Source organism: Castor canadensis, chromosome 1 (genome assembly GCF_047511655.1).
Source record: "Castor canadensis chromosome 1, mCasCan1.hap1v2, whole genome shotgun sequence".
NCBI classification, from domain to species: Eukaryota; Metazoa; Chordata; class Mammalia; order Rodentia; family Castoridae; genus Castor; species Castor canadensis.
The window spans coordinates 123,548,031-123,559,365 of record NC_133386.1 but is presented as its reverse complement, the minus strand read 5'-3'; the positions used below and the strand labels follow the sequence as shown (position 1 = coordinate 123,559,365).

The following is an 11,335-nucleotide window of genomic DNA, read 5'->3' as shown; positions in this document are numbered from 1 at the left end:
GGGTAAAGAGTTTCCATTTGGGATAATGAAAATTCTAGAAAAGGACAGTAGTGATGGTTTCACTACATTGCAAATGTACTTAATGCCACAGTATGCATTTATTGTATCATAACAAAAAAGATGATACTCAGGTTTGACTACTAAATGATACTTTGTCTCATTTTAGAGAGTAGAATATTTAAATCAGCTTAAATTTAATTGTGTCCATGTCCTGCTTGGCATTCTTCTACTATAATAGATGGGTTAAAAAGTAAATTCCCAACCAACCCACTTTATTTATCTTTTCAATGTCAGAAACGACTGATTTCATAAACACTTGCTATTTATTCAATTAATCGTGAAAATGAATAGAACCCAGATCCTATTGCATTCATCAGTCTGTGTTGCAATTGTTCATTTACTGTTTTCCTCATCTACTACTGAGTGTATTCCTTGAGTTCTGAATAGGCCACAGTCACTGTCATACTTCACCATCAGTGTAAGTTGCCTATTGAATGACTAAATTTATGGACTTTTGAGATTATTTCTTCAAATTACTTGAAATTACTGTCTAGTTCAAGTAATTCTATTTTAGAAAGCATCACTATTTGCTCACCCAGTGAAAAACTGTACAAATTATAAATAGGTATGATACAGAAAAAGAGGCATTATACATTCAAGAATATGGAATTAATTAGAAATGCCAAAGTAAGCTATCTTTTGAAAGCTTTGAATTTTCTCACATGCATTGAACAGTCTTTAACAGTACAGCAACACATGGGAGAATCTATATCACTGAGCAATGAATAGTGATGATGAATATAAATTCCTTTCCAAAAGCAGAGCTGGTGCTTTAGAGAGACAGAAGTTCATGATACTAATTAGAGGCTCTTGCTCTACCTCCTCAGAGGATGTTCTCTTGGGAAGATACCAAGGAGATGAACTCTTGGGTAGATTTTTTCAAGTTAATGACTCAAAAACCAAATGTCAATAATCCTAGCTTCTTTAGTGAGAAGATCAACTGCTTCAGGGTCACCTTTCAAAAAGTACAACTTGGAGAAGGGAAACTCCGGGTTGCTATATTAGGGCAGAGGCTTGCTTTCCCAACCATACTGACCAAGTTCATGAGGTTGTTCAGAGTAGCTCTGCTATAAGTCAGACTTATTTTCACAGTATGGGATGGAACAGTTGGTCAATCATTTAAGAGGTTCCATAGAATTGCACTCACCTCAAAATCTCTTTCCTTTAAATGACCTATCAAATTATATGCCTTTATAAATAGTTAGCTAATGCCCATTGTGCCATTATTGTTTACTAACTTACTTCCTTCCCATAATAAGTCTATAGGTACTATGAGTCTCATTTTATAAGCAAGGAAAGAGGGACACACAAAATTTAAGTAATTTTGTTAAAGCCCAACTAAAGTAAAGTAAGTGGTGTTGCTGTGACTTGAACCCAGGAAGTCTGGGTCTAGAAACCTGGTCTTGAATACTTCATTCTTCTGCTTCAATAAATTTTAATAGAAGTGTTAAAAATAACATATCTTTAACACATTTTTTAGAAGGATGCTATGGATGTCCCCACATGCTACCCAAGAGGATAATCAGATCAGGTATGTTTTATTCTAATCCTGGAAAATAGAGCTGTGTAAATTAGCCATACACCAGGTGGTTTATAATCAGGTCTGATTCCACAGCACAAGAATGCTTGTGGATTTAGAATAAAAAGCACAGAGAATCTAAACAATGCAGAAGAAATAAAAGGCATAGATCAGAATATTGCTTATATGGCTAAAACATCTTGCTAAGAGTTTGCTTTAATTGTACATTTTTCTCACTTTGTGCCTCCAGGATAGGGATGATGGCTTGATCATTTCTGCTTTCCTTATAAATTCTGGCACAAAATTATTAGTAGCAATGTGCAAGTAAGTCTTTGTTCAATACTAAGGGGGCAAGGAGAATTTGTTGAATGTTAATTGACTTTAAAGTCCACAGATAACTCATTCACTTGACTTTTATTTTCCTGGAGTTGACCTAGAACCCCTAGGGAAAACAATCTGACTTTGAAACTGTTAAGGACAATCACATAGGTGAATTGTAAGAAACTAGGTCAAAAAGCATAAATTAATCTTAAATGCATTTAAATGTGTCTTCTAAAAGGCATAGTCTTATTCATAACTGCCAACATGCACCACCTTATCAGCTGCATTTTAGCCTGCTTTTCTCAAAACATTAACTGGTGAAAGAACAGGTACTAAAAGAAATCCTTATTTGTGTATCACAGAAGCCATGCTCATAAAGCTAGTGTAAATTCTAGAGATCTGAAAGAACAAAAACCTAACTTTAATAAAATAATGGATCATCTTTGAATTAAACATGATATTCACAATGTTACACTTGGGGAGTTAACGAAATGTTATAGGCTGAGAGAGAAAGAGGCAAAAAGGCCTATAATATCTTATATTCTTTATAAATTAAATCTGAAGGCATTAAAAATGGTTACAATGTAATGGATTACTTATTGAATGAAAATGGAAAAGAGAAACAGATTAGTGAAGATATTTGCCTCTCAAAATCTCAAAATTGTTCATCCTAGAGCAGAAGTAATAAAGATAGTTATTTCTAAGAAATAGATCCAAAGTGGCTCTATTCAGTTCACAGCAGGAACATCCAAAGCAGCAATTAATGCAATCACTGGTGTGGAATTGTTTTCCAAATGCCATCCTGTTGTATGACTTTTTTTTTTTTTAATAGAAGTACAGTTCTGAAGTCATGGTGAAGTTGGATCAATTACTTACTGAAAATATCATCATAGATTATGAATATCACCACCCCAAAATAAGCATACAATTAGTAATACAGTGAAAATGAAAAAAACTAGCAATTGCTGTTTATCTAAGACTATAAGCTACTGCTTGAAACTCTTTGGGATTTGATCATAGGAAACAAGTGTAGTGATATCTCTCTCAGTGATGCATGGAGCCAACGAGGCTAATGGACTGGAATTTGGACTATTGAAATCCAAATCCAAATCCTCAGACTTCACCAGAAACACCGGGATTTATTGGATTAAAAAATTCTCAAAACTGGGACTTGAGGAGTGGCTCAAGTGGTGGAGGCTGTGTAAGTGCAAAGCCCTGAGTTTTAACCCCAAAACACCAAATAAATAAATAAATAAATAAGTTTTTTTAAATTCCCAAAATTAAAAGAAAATTTCACCATCCTTAAAAATGTGAACTTGGGTTTAGATTGCCCATGTCCAAATTCTGGCTTTAGAACATGCTAAGTGTGCCTTCAGACACATTAATTGAGCTTTCTGTGCCTTGCTGTAAAAATGTGGATATAATAGTGTTCAGCATATAGGGTCATTGTGAGGACTGGCTAGAAAGAACATGTAAAATCTTAGGATAGTGAGTAATCCATGGTAAGCATTTTGTAAGTGTTCATTAGTTACTGTTATCATCTATGAAAGGAAGTTTCTTTCTAGTTCTGAGTTTCAATGGAATATTGAATTTCTTTCTTTCTTCCCCAAGGCTTGAAATAAAGTTACAAAGGTGATATTATACATTTACCAGCTGGGAGATGAGCACCTTGAGTCACTCAGCACATATCACTTATCTTCAAATGAGAAGTGATAGGCCTTGACTGACATGCACAAAATATAGGGAATCCCTTTCTCTTAAAAACAGTGTTGTATATTCTGAAAGAGAGAGAAAATATGGAAAGGCAGAGACTGGGCATGTGGTTATAACAATGATTTAAAAGGTGATTTAAAACCCAGGACTCCCTCAATCAGTAAACTAACAATTTTCACTTACTAAGGAAAAATGTTCTTCTCATTTTTTTCCCTCTCTAACTAAAAGCAAGATATAATTATACACCTCTTCATTCTATAAAATCAGAATGAGAGAGAAAGTCCATTATGAAACCCAAGGGAGTAGCAGAGCAAGTGCCCTCATTAATGAGAAAGATGCCAAAAGCTGTTTTGTATCCTTCCTGGAACTAGGTTGAGTATTAAAGTGAAGGAAAGAAGGAAAGAAGGAAGGAAGGACAGAAGGAAGGGAGGGAGGAAGGAAGGAAACATTAAGCTTTTTACCATAGACTAGTTATTTCACATACATGTTTCAATAGAAAAAAAAAACCCACACAAGGGTGGTTGTGACCATTTTGAATACACAGAGCACAGTAATGCTCAAAGGAGAAGCAGCCCTATATGGTCCAAGTCACCTAACCAGTGAGATGCTAAGTGAACGTGGGTCTCAAGCCTTTCACTGCCATACCGCTCTTGGGTGTGCAAACAAGAGAATTCACAAAATGAGTGAAGGGCAGGGAGCAACAAAAATGACAAAGAACCTATACAAGTAGCTTAAAAAACAAAGGAAAAACCTGGTCAGAATGGTGTTCAAACATGGGGAGGAGCAAGAGAAAGACTTAATTTTCTTATTCTCTTTCTATCTTCCCAAGCACCATCTCCTCAATTCCTTAACCCCAACACACTTTTTTCTCCTCCCTCAGGATATCAGTTTTCATCCTTCCCATGCTAGAGAATCACTTACATTTCTCATGTCAAATGACATAGCCCTATACTGCTAAAAGTGGAATGAAGTCTGTGACTTTACCCTCCTACCTTTGGCAGAGCTCACTTTGTCATACCTTGCAGCAAACAAGCTTCTGCATAGTAAAAACTTTCTCCAAAAGTCAATTCTGAGGAACACATTTTGTTTATAAATCAGAGTGACTTTGTTATAGTTTGTATATGAAATGTCCCCTAAAGGCTCGTATACTGAAAGCGATATTCAGAGTTGGCACTTTTGGGAAGTGATTAGTTACTAAGGGCTCTCATCAATGGATTCACCTATTGATGGGTTCACATTTGAATGGACTATGAGGAAGTAGTGGAAACTGTAGGAGGTGGGGCCTCGTTGGAGGAAGTGAGTCATACTCTTGAAGGGTATATTTTGTCCCTGGTCCCTTCTGCTTCTTGGCCACAGTGAAATGAGTACTCGGCCTTGATTCTCTGCCTCAGGGCAGACCCAGGAACAATGGACTCAGTGTCCATGGACCAAAACCTCTGCACCATGAGCCAAAATAAATCTTTCCTCCCCTTCAGTTGATTTTCTCAGCTATTTCATCACAGGGATGCAAAACTTACTAACACAGACCTAGAGTAACAAGTAGCAATGGAAGGAGAGAACAGTATTTTATGAGTTTTTTTTAAATCAAATTTGCTCAGTGAATAGTTAACATTTGTTCCTTCTTCCCTGTGAGTTTAAAAATGTAATACGATGTCATATAAATGGATATTCCAAAAGCAGCTATCCACTCTTCTTTTTCTCTATGTCTTCCCCTTTCTCCATATCTTATTTTTAATAAACTTTCCCAGCTCTTTCAAAAGATTAGAGGGTGTTGACCTTTGAAAGGATATGTGGTTTTTAGAATTTAGGTACTTTGGATTAAAAACAATACTCAACTAGGTACCTGCTTACCCCTAGCAATGATACTCAAATGCTGGGCATTGGAAAACCACTTCTCATTGGACATCATTATATATATGGCCATCAAGGTGGGAGGTGGGAGGTAGTGGTGTATCAGTGTGCTTGTGCCACTTTAACAAAACATCATAGATTTTTGTTGACTTAAACAAGAGTTCTGAAGGCTGGAAAGTTTAAGATCAAGGTTTCAGCAGGATTTGGTTCTACTGAGCTCTCTCCTCTCCCTTCCTCACTTGCAGACTTTTCTTTGTGTCCACCAAGCAAGAATGAAAGAGAGAGGGAGGGAGAGAGGGGGAGAGAAAGAGAGAGAGAGAGAGAGAGAGAGAGAGAGAGAGAGAGAGAGAGAGAGAGAGAGAGGGAGAGAGGGAGAGGGAAGGAGGGAGAAAGAAGGACAGGTGGAAATCATTCTTTCCTTGTTCTACAAGGCTACAGATTGGGGACTCACTGTTGTGACCTCATTTATCTTTAGTTAACTCCTAAAAGCCCTGTCTCCACATACACAACATTAGAGACTATAACTTCAACAGAGGAATTTTGTGAGGGACAAGTCAATACCTGGTAAGGTGAGGATATTCTCTAAATAGCTGCAATTTTCAGATTGAGAGAATTCAAACAATAAACATTTCATGCACAAATATAAGCCTGTACTCTTGCGACATGTGAGGCAGAGCAGCTTTTGGCATGTTATGGTTGGATGAAGTGGACTCTCTGTATTTCTACTAGCTACTGTTTGTTTCACTCCCATATTAGTGGCATAGGAAGTGATAAAGGAAGAGAACTGGAGCCTCAGACACAGTGCTATAGAGTGCCTTACATTCTCTCCATCTTTAAAGAAAAAAGGCAGTAAAGAAAGAATCCCTAGGTGCCTCCCATCTTGGTGCTCCTTGGAAAGTGGGTAGAGCCCCATTTTATTCTTCTTACTAACAGTCTGGGACATTTCAGGTCTTTGGTATATATTCCCTTGACATAAATTTTCTTAGTTTTTCCTTGTGTAAATGCTTTGTGGTAGGTGCCAGAAGTATAAACACAAATGAGTACAAATCCTTCCCTTTAAGGACTCTGCAGTCTTACAGAAAATCAAAGTCAGAGTCAAAGAATTAGTTAGAGTTAGAAGAAAGCTAGTTGCCGATGAAGAATTTAGGCTCAGGGAGATCAACAGGTGGTGGGGGTGGAGCAAGCTCCCACTCAGACCTCATGACTCCTAATTCAGTTCCAATTCCTATACTGGATGTGGCTCTGTGTTCCAGCCAAGTGAATCATCCAACCAGAGTTCATTCAGGGTTCCTAGGTGCTACATGTACTGAGTGAATGGGACAGAATTTGTAATGGTTTAACAATTTAATGAGATTTAGTAATTTACATGAGGAGGTTAAAATCTCAAATGAAACTAGCAAATGATACAAGGCATTATCTAAAGTGAGAGGGCTTTTCTAATAGTCTTATATACATAGTACATGTGCAAATAAGACATGCAGATTATATGATTATCAAATTTATCTATGTGGCCATCATTATGGTTAAACTGACCTTACTGGATAGGAGAGGTCCTCCTATCATCCTGATCAATGTACTATCACTCAAAGATACCAGGTAGAGGTAATCTGGTCTAAAGCACAAAAAAAGACCCATTTTGCAACCAAAGTTCTATAAACTGGATATCTAGTTCGTGAAGGACCCCACGTGAGAATTAGATCTTGTTTAGTGATCACATGAACAGCCTGCCCAACCCAATAAAAGTGTAGACAAGGGCACTTGGTCTGAGTGGTTATGGTCACAGGCTCTAGAGTCAGTAATACCTTGACCCTGATTACTAACTTTAGCACTTAGGATCTTGTCAAGTCCTTTAACATCTTATACCTCAGTTTCTTCCTCTGTAAAATGGGGCTAAGAATAAGATTAACTCAGAAGGTTACAGAGATGATACATGTGAAGCGCTTGAGTACACTGTTCAGAAGTCATTACCACAATTAATAGTTTGACAGTGGTGTGGGACCTGCTCTCTCGCTCTCTACTTATTCTCTCCCTCCTTTATATTGGCCCTCTCTCTCACCCAGGCTTTTTTCTGTCTTCCTTTCCTCACCTGATAACAGCTGTGCCTTGTGCTGTGTCATGGTGGGCAGCAGTGTGGGGGGCCTCAGAACAGGTACTACTGCCCATGTTGCTGCAACATTCACCTTCCAGATGACAGGGAAGAACTGCAGGGCTCCACTCAGCATGGACAAACACCTGTCCTCTTTGTCCCTATAGCTAGGCTGCCACTGGCGCTGAGTCATGCTGCTGCTTGTGACCAAGGAGACTTCAGAGGCTCACAAGCTCTAAAGAAATAGACTTGAGGAGCAATGGTCTACTCCTCTCCCAGGTCAGACTACCCTTCCATCTACTGTGAGACAGAAATAGGCATAGGAAGATTCTATCATGCACCAAGGACTGGGAAATCTTCAGAATTAGGACATTGCCTCTAATGCCTAAGCTAAGTTTCAGATTTTGCACTTAGAGTCAATTTTAAAATTTATTTTTTCATGGGAAAAAGATACTTCCTATCTATCTAATTGTAAGCATATAGTATAACATGTTATATGTGAATATACACATATACACACAAAATACAGTATATGCATATGAAGGATTGTTTACTAATTAAATGCTTGAGTTCCAGAATATACATGCTGTCCCATTCCAGTCACCTATTGGTAATGTGTTTTCTCTCTAAAAACTAATAGTAATGATCTCACTGGCAAATAAGCTTTGTATTAGCAGTACTTGGCTCATTAAACCAATTCAATAAATATTAACCACTGTTGTTTAGACATATTAATATATCACAGCAGTCTGGAAGGGTATTTATGTTTTTTCTTCTCCACCTACGTGGTTGTAGTATCATTGGGATTTTTAATCTATTTCTTCAATAACATTCATTTTATTTTCCCTGAATTTATTTATTTTCCTAAATCCAGTAAAGGGTGCATAATGCTGGTTGAGTTTGATCAGTGCAGGACAAAATTTATAACATATTTTAGGATTAACTATTAAGCTTCCTTATGCAAAGATGAACTTGATCAATGCAGGAAAATATGCATCATGTATTTTAGGATTAACTATTATACTTGTATATTGCATTACACTATACAAACTAATATTATTTGCAAAGATTCTAACATTTTAGTACTTCATTTATATTAACTTATGTTATTCTTAGTGCAAATGCATTCAGTCTTTCAGTATTACGCCTATGCTTCATTTATTCTAAAAGTGAACTTCTTTTCACATCTCTGAAATAAAGATTCATCTTCCAATTAACAATGTGTTATAGTTTCCTTTTCAATATTTTCCCCAAAGTAATAAATAAAATAATGATATATCTTATAATTGATGACAAGCTAGAATCTGTGACATAGGGTGTGAAGGACCAGGCATTCATTTAAGCTCTAGAAATCTGGTGAGTAAGATTGAATAATCCTTCATTTCAAAGTCTAATGAGGATTACAGAAAAATGAAGATGATTACAACCAATGTTTTTGCATAGGACTGATAGGATACCCATCTTGATCTTGTAGGTGTCAGGGAAAGTTTCCTAGAGGTGGTGATGTCATAAGGTTGGAACAGAATTAGTAAAGGGTGGGGCTAGGCTGCAGCAAGTTAGCTGAACAGGTCAAGGAAAATCTTAGCAGTTAGAGAAAGCCTGGGCTATTTAAGGATTGAATCTATAGTAACTCAAAATTCTGGATTTAAGTGCTCATGGAAGAGGGATAGAGAAGTATTATCATAATGGGTCATATCAGAGTAAGGAATTTGGATTTATTTTGAAGACATTGGTCTGGAGCAGAGCTGTTACTTCCATTTAGCAGATGAAAACACTGAGGTCAGAAAAACCAAACAACTGACTTCAGGGTGGATAATCAAGAGCAGGACTAGTTTAATCCCTCCTCTAAATCTTCATCCTATGAACCCATTTGGGTTATAATACCAAAATGTCACAATGAAACTCCCTCTATAGCTATCTGATATAAACAAAAATGTCTTTTTTTTCAAAAATGGAGAACAAGAAGGTAAACAAGTCCTGTCTCAGGGTTGGCACCAGTGTGGGGCAGGGGGGGGTGAGGGGGGAGATAAGGAAAGGGCGTAGGAGGATGAATATGGTAGAAACATTTTGTACTCATAATACCGAAACTATTCCAGGAATGGGGGGTGAGGGAAGATAAAGAAGAATGATGGAGAGGATGAATTCAACTATGATACATTGTCAGAACTTTCATAATTATCACAGTGTACTCCAGTACAACAATAATAAAAATAATATTATATAAAAAATAAATCTTCATCCTAAACCCAATGCTTTTTATACCACTCCAGGAGTACCAAGGACCTAATTCTCTCCCCTTGGCCTTAATGCCAGCAAGCACATCACCAGGTTATCCTTTATTTCAGATTATGATGAATTAATTTCTTAAGTTTACATAGGAAGGAAAGCAGTTCTAGTATGTTGGTTCTTGGAAAAATTCTCCATCATAAACGAGGCCTAATGTCAAGATATGTGAGTTCAATTACATCACTAATAGGTAACATATCACCACCAAGCCAAACTTATCCATAGTTGTAGGTTGATTTTGTTCCAAATAGGCCCATTCAGCTAAGCTAAATATATACATATATCACTCAGAAGAAAACCATCTGTATTAGAAACAAGAGCTTCTATTAGAAGATGAATATTGATACAAGTCTTTCCTAAATTTAGCATGCATTTTATGTGTACTCAAAAGACAAATAAATGCAAAAAATTAAAACAAAAACAAAAGAAACAATACCTTGCTGACGAGGGAGTAGAGGTTTACTACTTTAAGTACTTTATTGCTCCTGCATATTATTATGACACCAGAAATGGCATTTGCAATTTATCTTAAAGCTTCTCTAGCTAGCCTTTTAGAGTAATGCAATCTGGAGATGGGCTAAATTAAGCAATTTAGGGAGAAATGAGACAACAGGCATAAAAGTAAAACACTAACTTCTGAATTAATTACAGTGGATCAGAAAAGAAGAAATAATTATTTGAATGGAGGCATTCTATTGCAGCCAAGAAGTCTTTTGGTTTCATATTACCACTTTCAAAATAATTTTGTTCATAGAATTTGCTGGTATGAAAAACTGTCTTTTTAATGAAAGAATAACAAAGAGCCTTCGCTTTTCTTTTTTTCAAAAAAGATAGCAATGTGAATCACCTAACATACTTGACTCACTCTAAAAGGAAAGCACATTTAGAATTGCACAAGCATTTAGGTTCTTCATGATGAAAGACATCTTTGTATTCTACAGAGAAACTCAATGAATACAAATACCCATGTTTAGGTTATGGGGATATGACAGTTACAAGCTATTTAAAAGGAATAATAAGTGTCAAAACAATACCTTGCTATATTTATGCAGCCAGAGAAGACAAAGAGTATGAAATGTTTAATAACAGGGCAGACAACTGTCTATTCAAGATAACTTAGGTATAGCCTGCTCTGAAATAAGGTGGCTTAGTTATATAATCAGAAACTTTGATTCTGTAAACTTCCTGACTTTGGAGTTCTAATATAAGAGAGAGGAATGCAATAAGAAGGAATGGTTGACCTTTTTCAGACAAGATCATGTTCGGGGATCCCTGAGAATTACGACTGGATGGAAGATAGGGCTAGAGATTCAAAGAAATAGTTTTGAAATAGCTTGGGTTGACTTGCGTTAGCCACTCTCCTCTCTAGTATTCAAGAAAAATAACTTTTAACTAAATTGGATTCTCATGAAGATTAAGTTAAGTCTTACAGACAAAGCAGCTGATGTATAACGTGTGTGAACAGAGGCCATTGTTAATACTCTATTGTTGTGACCATT

At 36.6% G+C, this 11,335-nt stretch overlaps 1 protein-coding gene across 15 annotated transcripts in view; it reads right to left on the bottom strand.

Annotated features, from left to right (window-relative positions):
• Dlg2 (discs large MAGUK scaffold protein 2) overlaps positions 1-11,335 on the bottom strand; it is a 2,025,432-nt gene that overhangs the window by 848,808 nt on the left and 1,165,289 nt on the right. The gene's annotated exons all lie outside the window — the stretch shown is intronic.